We start from the raw sequence: 19,640 nt of genomic DNA, 5'->3' as shown, positions 1-19,640 counted from the left end.
AAATAGATTTAACTCAAAAGTAATTAAAATATTAATTGATCACACATAACACAATGGCTAAAATTAAAAAGACAGCATCAAATGTTGACAAAGAATATGGAGCAACCAAAGCTTATACATTCTTGTTAGGGAAGTCAAATGGTACAACCACTTTGGGAAAGGTATGGTGGTTACTTATAAAACTAAGCATCTACCTTCCCTGGGACTCAACCCTTCTACTCTTAGGTATTTACCCAAGAGAAATGAAAACATAGGTTCATAGAAGTTCTTGTTGATAATCACCAAAAACTGGAAACAGCCCAGTTGTCCATCAATAAGGGACACAATACAGTGATATACTGCCAAGCAATGCAAAGAAACAGACTACTGATATATACCACAGCATAGGTAAATCTCAAAAACATGCTGAGTAAGAGAAGCTGTATGCAAAAGAGTACATACTCTATGTTCCCATTTAGGTGATACTCTAGAATAGTCAAAACTAATCTATGATGGAAAGAATATCAGACCAGTGGTTGCCTCTAGAGATAATTGGGGTTGAGATTGGCTGGGAAGGGCATTAAAAAACCTGGAGTAATGATTCTGTTCTCTATCTTAATAGGGATTTGCGTTCCATAGTTGTATGCATTTATCAAAAGCTTAATTAATGTAGACTTAAGATTTGCACATTTTACTTGGTATGGTGGTACATGCCTGTAATCCCAGCTACTTGGGAGGCTGAGGTAGGATGATTGCTTGAGTGCTGGGCAACATGGCGAAATGCGGTCTTAAAAAAAAAAAAAGTTTTGCACATTTTTTTTTGTATTTAAATTCCACCTCAAAAGCTAAATGTAAACAAATAGGAACTTCAGTTGATATGCATACTGTCATATTTAGGAGTGTACTGACTTCTGCATTTACTTTGAAGATCATGAAGTTGATAAAACAGGGAAGGATGAGGAGATATGTGACAAAGCACATATAGTTAAATCTTAATGGTAGACTTGTAAAGTACAAGTGTTTACCCTGAAAATGTTGAACTTTTCAGTATGTTTGAAAATGTTCATAGTAAATTGTTGGGAAGGTCAGGTGCAATGGTTCAACACGCCTGTAATCCTAGCTACTCTGGAAGCTGAAGTGGGAGGATCGCTTGAGCCCAGGAGTTCAAGACTACAGTGAGCTGTGATTATGGCACTACACTCCACCCTAGATGACAGAACTGAGACCCTGTCTCTAAAAATAAAAATTTTAAAAAATTTTTGGGAAAATATTAATAATGGAACTTTTCATTGTCTGTTCATGCATGATATATTATTTTAGAAACTTTATTTTCTTCCTCTTTGCTCCAGTGATATTTATGAGCTTATGGCTGAGAATTTTTGAGAACTTAACTATACTGTTAATTACACCAAATCATAGCCTTATTTGAGGAGTTAGAATTTAGAGAAGTATCATTCTAGTTTATTAATGCAGTTGTCTTTCTTTGGGGCTGTCATCAGTTTTCTCAGCAATGTCTGCAGATAGGGTGTTATAAATCATGTGGCTTCTGTGGAATTGCATCACGTATTGCTTATATAATGTCTTTCTTATTTTTTCTTTAATGATGGGGAAGAGGGAGGGAACAGTAAAAATATCTTAATTTCAGGTACTGCTGAATGTGGACTTTGGAATTAGATGGACCAGAGTTTGAATCCCATTCCAATCACTGATAGCCTAGTTGTTTTTAATCCCTTGGATCCCCGTTTTCCTCATCTATAAAATGGTAATGGTGATGGTAACTACTTCATAGGGTTTGTTGGAAAGATTAAATGAAATACTGCTTGTAAAGCAATCAGTATAATGTCCAGCATGTAGTAATAGTGAATAAATTGAGCTATGAAGGAATAAATCACTGGAAATGGACTTTATAAGACTCTTCCGGGTTGTTTGAGTATCAAGTGAAGCAGTCAAGTAATATGGTTAAAGGAAGATAGGCCATACATCAGGCTTATCAGTGTTAAGCCACTTTAGTCTTTGTGATTCTGGGGAAGTTGACTTGATGCCTTGTTACAGAAGTGACCCAGGTCTGGCCCATTAAAGCATCACATGTCCCTGGCTACTGTGATTGGTTCAGCATAGGTACATGACCAAGCCAGCCATTAGAAATAGGAAGATGTAATTCTGGGGCATTTGTTGGCAGTATTGTGGAAGCAGAACAAGGGGTCTGACACTGTGCCCCTAAAACTGCTGGGAACTAGCTGCCACATGAAGCCTGAGAATGAACCCAATCTAGAGGAAGCAGAGTTGGGAGAAAGCCCCGAGTCAGTAACACCTATCTTATTTTTCACTTAAGCCACTTTCAGTCAGGTTTTCCATCATTTGCAGCTGAAAGAATTCTACACACAGTTGCTCACCCAGTATCTTATATATTAATGTTTCTTACAGATTTCTTTACTTACTAATTCTACGGTTATGTTTCTGTACCATATATATTTTGCATGTATAGTGGCTAATCTACTGGTTAGATTTTATGTTCTTTGAGGAAACGACTTACTCCTGATATGCATGCTTTTCGTCCCCATTGGAATATCTGTACCCATGTTGTCCAGTACAAGACACTAGCCTTTTGTTGGCATTGGGTTTGAAATGTGGCTAGTCCCAACTGAAATGTGATGTAAGTATAAAATGTACACTGTTTCTGAAATGTAAAATTTCAAAAACCTAATATGACAAAAGAATGTGAAATTTCTCGATCATTTTGTGTCGTTGGCTAGTAAATGTCTTTGTGCTAGACTGAGCTCTGTGAGCTCTCCAGAGTAACCCTATCCTCTGGTGCAGTGCCTGGCATGCAGCAGATAACCAACACATATTTGTTGAATGAGTCATGAATTTTCTGGTACATAACTGATGTGCCTGTTAGTTATGTGCCATGCTAGTTAACTGATAGGGGAAAACAAGATAAAGTGGTTTTAAAAATTGTATTATTCTTTACTCTTAGGTTTTCTTCATCTAGGCTGTTTCCATGGAAACAGCAACCAAAAGATTTTCAGGATTGGCGTAATGCTCTTTGGGTGATATTTGCTGCCATTGTTAACCAAGACCCACAAGTTTAAATATTTAGATGTGTGTTTCTTGAGTTTGAGATCCAAAGTGTAAAAGTTTGATTTGAGAGAAAGTTGCTAAATATTTGCCTTTTTGGGGTGCCTTTGAAATTCTTCCCTTCCATTAACATAATCTGCAGGAAAGTAAGAGTTGCCAAAGTACAGGTGCTATTCTATTCCTACGAGATACCTTTGTTATTGTTTTACTTTATATTGTCTATTCCTAACTTACTTCCTAATTATAGCTTTGTAAATATGGATTACTAATTGACCTTTACCTGGTTAGAACATAAGTATATTGTCTGTAACGTAAATGAATTTCTTTTACTAGAATCGTAAGTTCAGATTGCAATGAGGATGCTAGTAGATAAGGATAGAGGCAGTTATATCCCAAATTGTTCAAACACCTAGAGCCATTGGCAAGAAAAACCAAGTGGGATTCCAGATCTTGAGGCACTAATTTACAAAGTAGTGGTGAGTGGCCTTAGAAGACAGTGTTGTTCCAATGAGTAAACAAAGGCTCCTTTTGGTATCTGTATGTTAAAACCCTAGGAGAAAAGCTTCAAGCTTGGTTAAAACATTTCTGTATAGACCCTTTTATATACAAAGGTTGCATTCAAAGCACTGTACAAATTTTGTGCCCCATGACAAATATAAATGAATGTTTTCCAAGAAGCTTTGTGAGAGATTGATGGGCAGCTCAAAATTTGAGATGCTATTCAGTTTTGTGTTCATTCAAATTGATTTTGATATCTGAACACAGAAGCATATAATTATTGAATTCTGTGGATACAAAAAGTAGTGTCAATTTTGAAGCCTCCATTTTATTACAGTAAAAATTAAAAGTGAAAATACAGAATTGTGGAAAATTTTTTGTGAGACTAAGAAATGAGGTCCATCCAGCATTTTGGCCCCCATATAGATGGCAATACATGTTTTCTTCTGGAAAGTTAACAATAGAGGGTAACTTCCCCTTGGATCTGTCATTCACTTGTTTATGTAAACATATATATGTGTATATGTACATGTTTGTGTATGTATATACTGTATATGTATAGGTATGTATATATTTTGGTTTGTGCAGCCTGCTTATATTTACTATACTGTAAGTACTAGGTACAGTATATACTTTAAAATTATAGCTCTGGAATCAGACTGCCTGATTTGAATCATGTTTCCATCCCTCACTAGCTTTAGGTCTTGGGCCTTACTCTCAGTTTCCTCATTTGAAAAATGGGGAGGAATGTGAGAATAGTATCCATCTCAGGGTTATCTTGAGGATTAAATCTGTTAATTCTCCATCCCAGTTGACACTATGCCTGATATAAAGTAAGTTCTAAATAAATGTTAGCTATTATCATTCCCTCTCCCAATCTATTCCTTTTACATGTCAAAATTGACCCCATGGGTTAATCCCTGTTCAATTTAGACTGTGTATGATTTTGTGACATCGGTCTCATCCCCTTTTGTTTAATAACAAAAATCCTAATATTCTGTCCTTGTCCTGTGTTCTTGTTTTTTCACTTCTAATTTTAGTGGCCTACATCTCAACCTTTTTCTAGCTGTACTGTTTTTCTTTAGGTAATTGGACTTTGATGTTTCAGCCAGATGTGGGCCATAGGGGTTGATCATGTCTTTTTTTTTTTTTTTTAAAACAGTGCTGAGACCCTTACCCACTCCTAAGTGGTGTGGTAAGGATGTGCTAAGTGATGTGCTGCAGTGAGCTGGAAGAAGCTTTGTAGATTGTTTAGCACAGTGCCCCAGTTTTTCAAAGCAGAAGGTTAGGGCCTGAGGCTGCAACTCCTGCTGATAATGGACATTTGTTGTAAATTGAAAGACATTTTATTTCTCAACAGTACAGTTTATAGAGTAAAATAGTAAATGGATTATCAAATTTTGGCTTTTTGGAGATACCAGGAAATTCTTATATTTATGAGAAACTACTTTTGAATTGTAAGGAATATAGGGATATTTTGATGGGAAATATGAAGAAAGTTCCCTTATAATTCTCTTTTCTTTGATATGTCTATGCTGGTTATGGTATGCTAACACCTTTTCTTACCCTCTTTTCTTTCTCTCTTTTAAAACTTTTGTATCCTAAAATGTTGCTCAAATCCATTCCTCCTTTGACTGTTCATAGTCATTCCCTTAGTTCAAGCTCTCATTACCAGTCATCTTGGCCATTGCAGTAACTTTTTGTTTTACCCCCCTTCATTATTGCCGTAACTCTGCTGCCAGAGTTACCTACCCAGACACATGGGTCTAGTCACATCATTTGACTCAGGAACCCTTGCTTTCTCTCTGTACCTAGTCCAGCCCTCAGACTCTCTTTTCTGTCCGTCCACCCCCGTTACATGCATATACCCACATAGAGTGCATCAACTATTTCTGAAATATCAATTTTTAAAGCTGTTGTTCCTTGTTCCCCATAACTGTCCATTGAGAGTCCTCGTATTGTTTCTGAGCCCGTGTACTTCTCCAAGAAACTTTTCCCAATTATTGCAATAGAAATTACTCTTTTCCGCCTATACTTGCATAACACTTTGCTTCTTTTATTCCACTTGACCCAGATATCCTTATATTGGATGTCTGCCTCTCCTATATGTCATAGCAGGACTTATAAACTGCTGTGTTTCTCAAAATATTGAGTGCCGTTTTTATTGTGAAATTAGGAAGATATGGTTTCAATGAAGTTGGCCATCTACAAAAGGACAGATTGATTTCTGATAAGGATAGGCCTTAGAGGTTTTGATTTCTGATAAGGATAGGCCTTAGAGGTTTTTCCCTGTAGTAGTAATCTAATGATAAAGAAGTTTATGATTGAGACTAGAGAAAACAGGGAGGCTAATAGAAGCCTTATATTTTTGAGGGGAAACTGCCTACTTAGATGTGGAAGGCAACCTTCAGAGAAGCACTCTCTATTAGACACTTATGCAGGTGGGTTAAACTTTACAGAGACATTTATCTGTATGTTATGACATTGGGAGTAGACTGAGAAAGCCTCTTTGTTATGTTGGCTCTATTCAATTGTATTTCCTTGGCAGTGTCTTAAAGAGTCGTTCCTTTAATGTTTAGCTTTTTCTCTTGTCATGTACAAATGTCCTTAGACAAAGGTATATTTTCATAAATCGTGTGCAGATCACTTGATTGAGATTTTCTTACAGATTTTGTGAAAGATTTTATTTGGAAAGATTTTGTTTGGAAAAGGCGGGTAAGAGTAAAGAATGTAATATTGAAACAGAGGAAGGGAAGAATGAAGAAAAAGAGAAAAAGTTAAGAAAATAACAAAATAAAATTTGTGAAATGGAATTGGTCTAGGGCTGGCCGTATGTGTATGTTTAACATACATCTCCATGGGATCCTTTCCTGTTCACCATCTTTTCTGTTATAATTTGTTTTAGAAATAACGGTGATTTGGCTTTGTTAGAAACATGGTTTATAATAAAGGATGAATCTGTAAACAATTGTAATTTAATACTGTATATTTGTTTACATCTCACTCAATTGTGAATGGTGCCATGTACAGTTTGTGTGTATGCGTTTTGATGGATTTTAACTTTTTATAGTTTGTATATGTTTTAAGGTAGTAAATGACAAAATGTGCATATATTTTATGCATTCTTGACATACCTAACTTTTTCATAATTTTTTTCAGTATCTCTAGGCTATACTGTTCATCTGTTTTTTCAAATTGTCACAGATCTCCAAATAATTTTCTAATAAATTCATTGAAAAAAATCCACATATGAGTGAACCCATGCAGTTCAAGCCTGTATTGTTCAAGGGTCAGCTGTACATGTAAAAGATAGTTGAGCACCGTAGATACTTGTGTTTAATACCCTGCACTGAAGCCACCTACTTGTTCCTTTTCTGAGCCTCAGTGTTGGCTTCGTCTTAGCATATGGTTCCTAATAAGTTTGAGTATCTGAATACTCAGCCTACAGCAGATTAGCAGCAACAGCTCTAAGTATGTTGTTGGGGGCCAGGGAGAAAAGAGGATGAAGTAACAAGTGACAAATACCATTAGGGGAGGTGGCAGAGAAACTGAAAAGTAGAAGATAATATCCAGGTACAAGAGACAGACTAACGAATATTGGAAACAGAGAGATTTGAATGGTTTGGATGAATGGTTTGAAGTGACAGCTGGCTAGGACACAGGGTTTTCGGGTTTACAGGTGGACATAGAGACAGATATGATAGAATCTTAGTTATTTGTTAAGAGATCACCTTTTGTGATGAGGAAGTGAAACTAGAGGCAATTAGAAGATTATCAGGAAGTAGCAATAATCTGAATTGGAGCAGAGGTAGTGGGAATAAGAATTCTAGAGACAAAATTGGTAGGATTGGTAAGGCAGGTAAAAGTTGAGGACACATTTGTTCATTCATATTCCCTTTCCTCAGGTTTATTATTAACCACATACTCATGTCAGGCATGGGGTTATAGAGATGAACAACTAAGACTTGGTTTCTGCCTTCTAATGGCTGTTCAGTCTGTAGGGAAGACACATGCAAACAAGTGATTGCAAACCACTGCAGTGAGGTGCATGATAACTCTGATAAGTGGCGGTGGAAGGGACATAGTGAGAGCTGTGTTTGGGTGGATTGGGTAGAGCTTCACAGCAGAGTGTTTACTTGAGCTGACCACTAAATGGATGGGGGTTCTGCAGATACCCAAGGTAGGAAAGGACATTCCAGGCAGGGAAGAGGATGCTGTGGTCAGGAAGTTGTAAATAATTTGGTGTGGCCAAAGCACAAATGTGTAGAATTGTGTCAGAAAGTGAAACTAGAGTCAGATCTGGGAAGGTTTAATTGCAAGGTTGAATAATTTGGCTTTAATTTTGTAGAAGCAGTTGGGGACCACAGAAGAGTATTCAGGCAGGGAAAATAGTATCATGGCTTTTTGGATACTAGTGTTGTGACGGAAGGTAGGACAGAAAAAAGACGGGAAAACCTTCTGCGTTTGCTGAAAGAGTAGGTGCAACAAATAACTGAGAGTGGTGGTGCGAATGGAAGAAAGGGGAGGCCACATTCTGGAGGTGGAATCGAGGAGAACTTGGTGCCTAGGTATGGAAAATGAGGCAGGGAGTGAGAAAGAGAAACGGGAGGATCCTCTGGTTCTAATTATGTGATACTGGGAATATAGGCGTGCCGTGAGGAAACGGATCATTTAGAGGGGAATAAAGACCTAGTTTTTGAACACAAGTGTGAGGCAGATATACTCTAACAACTGGGAGAAAAATAAAGTTAGATCTATTCTCATACTGCATACTAACCAGAATAAAGTGATAATAAAAAAATTTATTATACAAATGAACTATACAAATAAAGAAAATAGAGGCAAATCTTTATCTCATTATGAAGAAGAAGAAAAGAGTGGTGGAAGAACTCTCAAAGGGAAAAGTGAGTGTATTCAATTACATGAAAATTGACAGCGTCTTTATGCTGGTAGACAACTAAAAGGCAAACAGGAGGCTTGGGAGAGGTGACTATAATAATGTGATAAAGGGTTGCTGTCTTAATATGTTGAGTTCAAATCAATTGATAAGAAAAACAGTACAATTCAATAAGAAAAAACTGGGGCTAAGGTTATAAACAGACACTTCACAAGATAACTAAGGATAATAATCATATGTTTAATTTAGCTGGACTAAAAAAGATGCAAATTAAAAGAACAATGAAATATTTTCAACTATAAAATTTATAAATATTAAAAGAAAATTGACTAGGCTTAGAGCAATTTTGAAAAAGTTAGTATATTTATACATTGCTAGTAGGAGTCCAAATTTTGTTCACCATTTTGGAGGGCAGTTTTGTAATGTAAATCAGAAGTCTTCCTTTCACTTTGGTCCAACAGTTTGACTTTTTTGGGGTTTGTATAAAGGAAGTAATTGGACAGCTGTTACAAAAGAGTGATAGATAGGATGAGAACAAGAACAAGAATGGTATAATTTCAGCCAGCAGACTGGGCGTGGTGGCTCACACCTGTAATCCCAGCACTTTGGGAGGCAGAGGCGGGCAGATCGCTTGAGGTCGGGAGTTTGAAACCAGCCTGACCAACAAGGTGAAACCTTGTCCCTACTTAAAAACACACACACACACACACACACACACACACACACACACACACACACACAAACAAACCAGGCGTGGTGGTGGGCGCCTGTAATCCCAGCTACACAGGAGGCTGAGGCAGGAGAATCGCTTGAACCCGGGAGGCGGAGGTTGCAGTGAGCCAAGATTGCACCATTGCACTCCAGCCTGAGCAACAAGAGTGAAAATTCATCTCAAAAAAAAAAAAAGTTTCAGCCAGCAAAGAGTTTCAAGGAGAGAGACGTTAGTGATATTGAAGAGAGATAAAGTAGTATGAGGGTCTGAGACTGGCATTAGGTTTAGCAGTTAGACATTCATAACCACAGTGAAACTAGTCTCTGTGGCTGATGGAGGTAGAAGCCCTTTTAGGTAAGGAGTTGACAACTGCAGCATGGTATTTTTCAAAACTATTGGAGATGAAATGGAGGTGAGGGAAAGGGTAACCATTGTAGAAGAATGATTTGTTTTTATTTTTAAAGTTGATAAGACATGAATGTTTTTGTACGTGATGGGGAGAAAGTTAGAGATTGGAAGAAGATGAGATAAATGACAAAGGCTTCCAAAGGGATGAACCCAGGTGGAGGAGAAACTAGCTTTTAGAAAGGAGAGGGAGAGATATGGCAAAAGAAGAAAGGATGTAGACAGATGCAAATCATAAACCTGTAAACATGGGGGTGAAAAATGTTTTGTTAATGGGGTGGAATGCTATCACCTCTGATTGTTTTGCTTCCTACCAAGATACAAATTTCCCCTTTTCATTTAGCATATTTTCTCAAAAGAATTGTCTATGCTCTTAACTCCTCCCTTCCAATTCTCACTTGAACTCATTCCAGGAGGCTTCTGCTGTCTCCACCAAAACTCTATCAAGGTCACCAATGAATTCATGCTGCTAAATCCAGTGCTTAATTCTCAGTCCTAATCTTATTTTACTTGCTTACAGGATTTGACACAGTTGATTATTTCTTCCTCCTCGGAACCCTTTTCTTTATCTGCTTTCTCTGTACAATACTCTCTTAATTTTCGTCCAGTCACAGTGGACACTCCTCGTCTGCCTGGTCCTCTTCATCCCCCAGAAAGGTGCCAAGGCGGAGTCCTGAATCAGCCCTTCTCTTTGCTGCTTACACTCATCTACACTTTTAGTGATCTTTTCCAATCTGATGGCCTTCCATACCATCTTTACACCAGTGTTTCCTAATTTATATCATCTTCCCAGTCTTTGTCTTTGAACTGGACTTGTGTGTGCAACTGTCTATTCAGTGTCTCTTCTTAGAAATCTAACAGGCAGTCCAAATTTTACATATTCCAGCTTGAGCATACCCATTAAACCTGCTCTCTTACAGACTTGTGCATCTCAGTTATGCTAACCCCATCTTTCCGGTTGCTCAGATCAAAAATCTTGGTGTCACCCTTGACCTTCCCCCCTCCCATCAGCCCATGAACACATTTTATTAATCAGCAAACTGTATTGGTTCTACCTTCAGAATATATCTAAAATTGAGTAATTTCTCTTTATCTCAACTATGTTCATCATGTTCAATCTACCATCATCTGTGGCTCAGAATATTTCAGTAGGCTTTTAATTGCTTCTGCCTTTGAGCCCTTCAGATTATTTTCAACATAGCAGCCAATGATCTTTTAAAATCTGACTCAGAGTAAAAACCAAAGTTTTTTAGGCCCTACAAGATTTAGTTAGCCCAGTAACCATTCTGATGTCTTCTCTGAACTTTCCTAATTTTATCTATGCTGGCCTCCTTACTGTTCATTGAACACACCAGGGACATTCTCGCCTCGAGGCCATTGTACTTATTGTTTCATTTGCCTGTAACAGACATTTTTACACCAGATACCTGCATGGCTTTCTAGTTACTTCTTTTTGGTTTTAAATTCAAATGCCACCTTCTCAGTGAGTTCTTCCTTGATCATGCTGTTTAAAATAGCTGTCCTCCCAGTACTCTGACTTCCCTGCCTTGCTTTCCTTTGCTCTGTAAAACCTTTCAGCGTCTAAAATACTGCATTTCATTTCTTCTTATATGTTGTCTATCCTCCACCCTCTCCCCCTGTTAACTTCACAAGGGCAGGGATTTTTGTCTGTTCAGTGCTCAATTCCTAGCCCTGGAACAGTAGTGTCTGGCACATAGGAGATTCTCAATAAATCCTAGATGGATGGACGAACAGACAGGAAAAAGAATGGGAGGTCAGGTTTGAGGTTAGGGAAAAGAATAATTAGTATGCTTTTCAATATAGTTGGTTTGTGAAAGTTCACTCCCTAGTGGAGATGTCAGAAAGGCAGGTAATAGCAACTTAACATGTGAAACCTAGGATTTTGTTTGAATCTGTTTTGGAAACACAGGAAACTACTATAATTGGAGGTGCATTGTTGATCATCCTAGGGACTTCATATAGTACAGCCTCTTTATAGTTCTGGCTTTACAGTGCAAATATTTTATTAATATTTGAATCATGTAACATGCATTTGTATTTTGCAGGGATATTTGATATATATGAATCTGTAATGAATTACAATGTATTTTCTTTCTTTTAAGTTTTCTCAGTGTTAGAACTGTAACTTAAGTAAATTAGAAGACATTGTGTCAGCACATGGGAATCATTCTGTGTAAACATCAAGGCCAACAAGGCTCTGGTCCCTGCCCCTGAGGCCATTGTCTATTTAGTCTGGCCTTGAGAAAGCACAAATATGGCTTTTCAAGGTCTGACCCAAAGTTATTCTTAATCTGATGGTATATATGTATATGTGTGTGTACATATATATATATGTACACACACATATATATACACACACATATATAGTATATGTATATATACACTTCATATATATAATACATATATAAAGTTATAAGTAGAGCAAATTGAACATCCTAAATATGCTTTTTAAATTATTGGTGTCACTGATTAGCTTTGAAAGCTGCAACATTTAAATTTCTTATATCTTGTTCTTAGTTAAGATAATGAAGCCTGGGAATCTTTATTAGTAATATCACCATGATATTATTTTAGTTCTATTTCCTTTACCTTATTGCATAGGTTGATCACAGAATAGCAGTATCCACCTGATTCTTTTGCATTTATTGGAGAAAATAGGACTGACAAGTTTCTTCTTCTGTAGCTTTAGATATTTTTTATGAAAAAGTATAAGATTGGCTCTGAGGCAAAATCTGCTATCTAAAACCACCTATTTACTAACATCTGGGTTAGTACTAAAGCCATCTATGCTGCTAACATTTACCTGTGCTTGCCTTAAAAAAAAACCGGGCTGGGGATGGTGGCTGACACCTGTAACCCCAGCACTTTTGGAGGCCGTGGGAGGCCGAGGCAGCCAGATCACTTGAGGTCAGGAGTTCGAGACCAGCCTGACCAACATAGCAAAAACCCATCTCTACTAAAAATATAAAAATTAGCCAGGCATGGTGGCATGTGCCTGTAATCCCAGCTGCTCAGGAGGCAGAGGTTGTAGTGAGCAGAGTTTGCAGTGAGCCGAGATTACACCACTGCATTCCAGCCTGGGCAACAGAGTGAGACTCAAAAAAAAAATAAATAAATAATAAAAATAAAAATAAAAAACCAACCATAGATGCAGCAGCATCTCCTAAATAGCACTTTTGGCTAACATGTGAAACCTGGCTAACATGGTGAAACCCCGTCTCTACTAAAAATACAAAAAAATTAGCCGGGGGTGGTGGCGGACGCCTGTAATCCCAGCTACTGGGGAGGCCGAGGCAGGAGAATGGCATGAACCCGGGAGGCGGAGCTTGCAGTGAGCCGAGATCACGCCACTGCACTCCAGCCTGGGTGACAGAGCGAGACTCCATCTCAAAAAAAAAAAAATTGCCCCAACTCAGCTGGCTGGTGAAGACTGCTGTTAATGAAGAAAGCCCACGTGTTGGAGGTGCTGGAGAAGTCTTTCTTGTTGGAGCAAAGTTCTTTCCACAGCGGTCTTATTGGCAGAGGTTCATCTAGATGTTACTGGAAAGGTTTAGCATGATATTTAATATATTTCCTTTTTGAAATAATTTTATGTAAATTCTGTTTCCAAATTAAGGTAACATGATTTAGAGTAACCTTTGAAAGTATAACTTTAGTATAACTGTCTCAGTGTAGGAATTAGGCAGGTAACCCAGTTTGGTTTTTGCCTTGATCACTTTGCACTAAAAAAACCTTTTTCATCATGGTTTAGGAGAATTTCAAAATTAGGAGAACTAAAGGTGAAGGGCGTTTAAAATTTAAAATTTTCTATTAGCCACAATTTGACCTCCCTTATATAGAATATTTAAAAGATTAAAGTTATCAAAAAATAAAAATGAACAAATACTGAGACTAAAAGGTAAATATACCAATAAGTGTTTTATTATATATAAACAGATACAGAATCGTGTTTTAGAGATAAATTCAAACTCCCTCTGTGTGTGTATGTGATTAATTACTATTTAAGCAAAGCCAGTAGATTATAGTTATAGCCAGTAGTTTATAGAATAAAATTTATGTGAAGCTCCCATATGATACAGCAAATATTTCTGTGCAGCTAAATATCCAGATATGCTTCTTCCAGTAGGAAGAGGCCCTGGGGAAAGAACTTTATTCCGGGAAAGACAGACTCCTATAGCAAGGCTCAATCAAGCATTTTTCCATTTTTAGTTTTTGCTTTTCCAAAAGGATTGTTGGTTATTGACCGGTACTTCTTGTGAAAGAAGGGTTTTAGAACTCTTCGATGCTCTATATCAGTCATTTACCCCCTTTTCTTTCATTGAATCCACAGGGTCAAAACTGTTTTCACAATGCCTTTCTCACTCTTTTTTGCACAAGTGTCTAGTAGAATTTTCCAGACCTCACATGTGAGCTCATGACAGATTAAAAACAGAAACATATATGAGACTCCAGATTAACAAACATGTAAAATAATATATTTCTTCTATGTTTTTTACTTTGAAAAAAGTTATTTTCCATAAAAATGTTAATCTACTGGGTTTGTTTTTTTATTAACATGGATATTTGAATCTTCATTACTAACATAATACAGACAGATAAAAGCTGTTTAGGAGCTTCAGTAATTTTTTAATTAAACTTTTTATTTTGTGATAATTGTAGATTCATATACAGTTGTAAGAAGAAATAATACAGAGAGATCCCATGTACCCTTTATCCAGTTCCCCCCAATAGTAGCATTTTGCAGAACTATAGTACAGTATCATAACCAGGATATTGGCATTGATAAAATTTCCATTGTCACATAACCCCTTGTGTTGCCCTATTATTTGCCCCTAACACTTCTTGATCCTTGGCAACCTCTAATCCATTTCTATAATTTTGTCATTTCAAGAATGTTATATGCATGGAACAATACAGTATGCAGCTTTTTAGCATTGGCTTTTTTCGCTCATAATTTTCTGGAGATTCATAGAGGTTGTTGTTCATAGAGGTTAATAGTTCATTCATTTTTATCGCTGAGTAAAACTGTGGTATAGATGTGCCACAGTTTGTTTACCCATTCATCAGTGGAAGTACATCTGAGTTGTTTTGTAGTTTCTGGCTACTACAAATAAAAGTTGCTAGAAACATTCGTGCACAAGTTTTTGTGTGAATGTAAGTTTTCACCTCTCTGGGATAAATGCTTAAAGGTATAGTTGCTGGATTATATGGTAGTTGCATGAATTTTTTAAGGAAACTGCCAAACTTGTCCAGAGTGGATAAAAGGATTCTGAAGTCAAACAGGTTTGACAGCACTGCTTTTTTTTTTTTTTTTTTTTTTTTTTTTTTTTTTGGTGACAAGAGTCTCGCACTCTTGCCCAGACTGGAGTGAAGTGGCGCCATCTCGGCTTACTGCAAGCTCCGCCTCCAGGGCTCACGCCATTCTTCTGCCTCAGCCTCCCGAGAAGCTGGGACTACAGGCACTCACCACCATGCCCGGCTAATTTTTTGTATTTTTAGTAGAGATGGGGTTTCACTGTGTTAGCCAGGATGGTCTCAATCTCCTGACCTTGTGATCTGCCTGCCTTGGCCTCCCAAAGTGCTGGGATTACAGGCGTGAGCCACCGCGCCTGGCGACAGCACTGCTTTATACAGAAGCAGCTATCAAAGCTGGTATGTGACATATACCATGAGAAAACTTTCTTGTGTTGATACCAAGTGGGGAAACTTTTTTCCCTTACCCCTTTGAAGATTAAAGGGAGTATTACCTTATTCTTTGTGCATTTGTAAATTAACGGGCTGGGTTCATATGTTGATTCCTTTGAAGTGCCACAAATGCACAATATTTCCTCATATATGAATATAGTTATACATATCAGGACCCTTTTTGCATTTCAGGATCATGTATGAGCCTGAGAACAATCTTTTTTAAATGCCTAGTATGTCCTAAGAAGTGGGAATACAAAAGATTAAAAAGGCTATTTTTATCCTCAAAGAGGAGGGGAGGCAGATGAGCAAACATGCACTGTAGGAATTGCTGAAGGGAAAATATGTGTAAAGGGCAGCAGGAGCAGAAGGGAAGGGGGGGAGTGCTCAAGAGTAGGAGGAGGCAGAATTTGAGCTGAAGCTAAGGAATGAGAAGGATGGGCCAGGGGGACTTGAGAGGTAGGGTATTCTTAGACCCCTGGTACCGATGAGTTAAGGGAACCACAGATGCTTCCTGTCTAACCTTGGGTGGTAACTCTTAGCTCATCGTCTTTTTCCCTGAGCTGGATCTCTTAGGTTAGGGCCAGTGAAGACCCTTTAAATCTGAGTCAGGAGTAACATCGAGAGAAATGGACTGAATAATACATAGTTTTGGAGTATGCAAACTGATGGTGGAAAACCATAGTTCTTTCTGAGAGTCTTTGTGGATATTCTTATCCCTTAAACCAGGAAGATCAAGCATGTTAATCTTAACTGAAATTAGGTAGTAAACTCCCTTCCTATTGCACTGGCTATTTTTCAAGATATTATTTTAAATGTGTTGTAATAATCCCGCCCAGGCTAACAGCTTCCTTCTCTTTACTATTCCAGCAATACTGTTAAATAGATTATACAGTTAGAAAAGATGCACATTATGCTACGTTTTATCTTTATATTTTAGGAAATGTTTGAGACTATTATTTAACTTGTACTTTAGTATTTCACACTGCTCACAGATATATAATATCTGAACTCAAACATATATGAACATGGGCATATCCTCCTGTATACATAGATGTAGTTTTGTTCACCTAAACTTGCTGAGAGAAAGCATTATTGTCACCCAGTTGGTCATTCAACATTTATTGAGCTCCTCCCCTGTGGGAGGCTCACTCTTAGAGCTGATAGTTCAGTGAGGGACCCCAGTGTGAGAGTAGTGTAAGGCAGTACAGCCAGCTTGCACACAAAGCAGAAAGAGAAAGATCTGCCTGAGCTGGGAGAAGAGGGGTGGGATTGGGGCTTAGAGAAGTGAGGTCAGGGTGCCTTTCTCCTTACAAAACTCATACTCTAAAGCTTTCCTGGAATATCTTTCCTATTATGTTATTTTAAAGCCAGAAGGAATGGGTTTATCTTCCTTCTTTCTTACTAAGTAACTATATGCTATATGGCTTTGTGCAAATAATAAAATCTGTGTGAACATTTGATTCTCTATTTTTAATAACAGATAGCACTTACATTGCACCTATGATTTGCCAGATACAGCAATATATATGTGTATGTGTGTATATATATATACGTGTATTTATCTGAACTTAGATATTATATAGATATAGATATATGTACTGCCTTATATATATAAGTATATGTATGTAAGTATATATATATAAGTGTATATATATATACACTTATTCTTTATATTGACCCTTTGAGATAGACCGCTGTTACTAAATGGGAACATGTTAATTTTCTTCATGAAAAGTTTTTTGATAAAATGAAAATAAAGAACTGAAGTTATTTAGAGATTTAGAAAGTAGCTAAAATATAATCGTCTTAAATACTTTCTTAGTCATCATGTGGGAGGCTAGAATTGTAGTATTTTTTTTGAGGAAGAGAAAAATTAGAATAAACACTATCACAAAGAGGGATAAAAAATAAGTGAATATTCTTGCTAATTGGTAATTCTTGCTATTGGGTAGGAAACAAGAATCTGCAGAAATTCCGTATTAAAATACCTAGCTTGGACGTGTCTGTCTGGCTGAGATACAGGATGTTTCTCTCCTTAATCTCATGTACTTGCACTGACGTGTTAAAAGTTACGATGCTCAAAGGGAGAAGAACATGAATTATGAAATGCGAGAAATGTTTGCTTTCTTGATGTTGGTATTGATAGAGTTTAGATTATAGGCTGCTAGTATTTTTTTATTATTTATTTATTTATTTATTTTTTCCTTTTTGAGACAGAGTCTTGCTGTGTTGCCCAGGCTGCAGTGCAGTGGTGCGATCTTGGCTCACTGCAAGCTCCACCTCCCAGGTTGATGCCATTCTCCCGCCTCAGCCTCCTGAGTAGCTGGGACTACAGGCGCCCGCCACCATGCCTGGCTGATTTAAAAATATAGTAGAGACGGGGTTTCACAGTGTTAGCCAGGATGGTCTCGATCTCCTGACCTCGTGATCCACCCGCCTCAGCCTCCCAAAGTGCTGGGATTACAGGTGTGAGCCACCGCGCCTCGCCCATTTTTTTTTTTTTTTTCCTTTTTCTGAGACCGAGTCTCACCCTGTCACCCAGGCTGGAGTGCGGTGGCATGATCTCTGCTCACTGTAACCTCTGCCGCCTCCTAGGCTCAAGTGATTCTCCTGTCTCAGCCTCCTAAGTAGTTGGGACTACAGCCACCCACCACCATAGCCGGCTAATTTTTATATTTTTAGTAGCAATGGGGTTTCACCATGTTGGCCAGCCTGGTCTCAAACTCCTGACCTCAGTTGATCTACCTGCCTCGGCCTCCCAAAGTGCTGAGATTACAGGCGTGAGCCACCGTGCCCAGCCTTGCTAGTATTATTTTATTAGTTCTTAAAAACACAATTTATCTGAGGCCAACTGTCCCACCTGAATCCTATGCCACCACCTCCTAATTTATGACAGTTGTTAAATCTGTTAAAACATTAATGTTTTTCTTTTAAAATTTTTATTTATTTAGAGACAGGGTCTCGCTTTGTTGCCCAGGCTGGAGGGCAGTGGTGCAAGCTTGCCTCACTACAGCCTCAAAGTCCTGGGCTCAAGCAGTCCTCCTGCCTCAGCCTCCCAATTAACTGGGACTACAGCCATGCACCATCACGCCTGGCTAATTTTCTTATTTTTTGTGGAGACAGGGTCTCACCATGTTGCCAGGCTGGCCTCAAACTCCTGGGCTCAAGGGATCGTCCCACCTCAGCCTCCTGAGTAGCTGGGACTGCAGGCACATGCCACCATGCCCAGCAATTTTTTTTTTTTTTTCTGTAGAGACAGGGTCCTACCATATTGCCCAGGCTAGTCTCGAACTCCTGACTCAAGCAGTCCTCCCACCTCAGCCTCCCAAAGTGCTAGCATTACAGCAGTGAGCCTCTGCACCTGGCCTACTTTAATGTTGTTTTTCCAATAAATGCTTTAAATAAATAAGCAAATACATATACGTGATTGGAGAATTTTGTTACTGAAATAGAAATGCTAGTAGCCTCAACATGGTATCCTACTCTTAAGGTTCTTGTGGCAGGCACGCTAAGTTCTAGAATTCCCCTCCCCTGAGTGTGTTTTCTTTGCTGCACAGTTTTACCTGCTTCATATTCCCTGAATGTGCTGTGTACCCTCAAGCCCCTGCAACTTAGCTGATGCTTTTTTTCACCCAAGGTGCCCTTGTCCATTTTTTCTCTCTGACTGATACTTCCTGTCACAACTCAGCAGTCCCATGTTTTTTTTTCCCCTTTTGAAAATATTTCCGGCCACAAAGCCAGAGTTAGATGCCAGTTCTTTTCATGTCTCTCACATAACAGCCTGTGCATAACTTTTCTTAGAGTACTTACTAAATTGAATTTTAATAATGGGTTTTAACTGTCCTCTCCCTACCTCTTCTGTCTCGATATTCAACGTTTGGTACATTCTAGAGTCTCTTCTTATGTAAATATTTACAGAAGAAGAAATACAGAGCTGCTGCCTTTGGAGTTGAATATTTAATCCCTGATCCTTCAGCAGTAGAAAGATGGAAACCGTTAGATGAGGGGAGCATTCCTGGCTCGGCTCGCACTACCCTGGAGGAGGCTGCTGTAAGAGTTATATTGGAGGGCCGGGCATGGTGGCTTACACCTGTAATCCCAGCACTTTGGGAGGCCAAGGTGGGTGGATCACCTGAGGTGAGCAGTTTGAGACCCGCCTGGCCAATATGGTGAAACCCTGTGTCTACTAAAAATGCAAAAATTAGCCAGGCGTGGTGGCAGGCATCTGTAATCCCAGCTGCTCGGGAGGCTGAGGCAGGAGAATCGCTTGAACCTGGGAGGCAGAGGTCGCAGTGAGCCAAGTACGCCACTGTACTCCAGCCTGGGCAACAGATCGAACTTAAAAAAAAGTTATATTGGAGA

General features: G+C 38.4%; 1 protein-coding gene across 7 annotated transcripts in view; it reads left to right on the top strand.

Moving 5' to 3' along the window:
- LNX2 (ligand of numb-protein X 2) overlaps window positions 1-19,640 on the top strand; it is a 75,594-nt gene that overhangs the window by 18,328 nt on the left and 37,626 nt on the right. Inside the window, exon 1 of one of the 7 annotated variants that reach the window (XM_016925108.4) lies at window positions 18,535-19,397. The exons of the other annotated variants lie outside the window; for them this stretch is intronic. The gene's annotated coding sequence lies outside the window, so the exon portion shown is untranslated. Of the gene's footprint in view, window positions 1-18,534; window positions 19,398-19,640 lie in introns of those variants that run through there. 7 annotated transcript variants of the gene reach the window in all.

The sequence above is a fragment of the Pan troglodytes genome, chromosome 14, assembly GCF_028858775.2.
Source record: "Pan troglodytes isolate AG18354 chromosome 14, NHGRI_mPanTro3-v2.0_pri, whole genome shotgun sequence".
Classification (NCBI taxonomy): domain Eukaryota; kingdom Metazoa; phylum Chordata; class Mammalia; order Primates; family Hominidae; genus Pan; species Pan troglodytes.
This window is presented reverse-complemented; position numbering and strand designations above follow the sequence as displayed.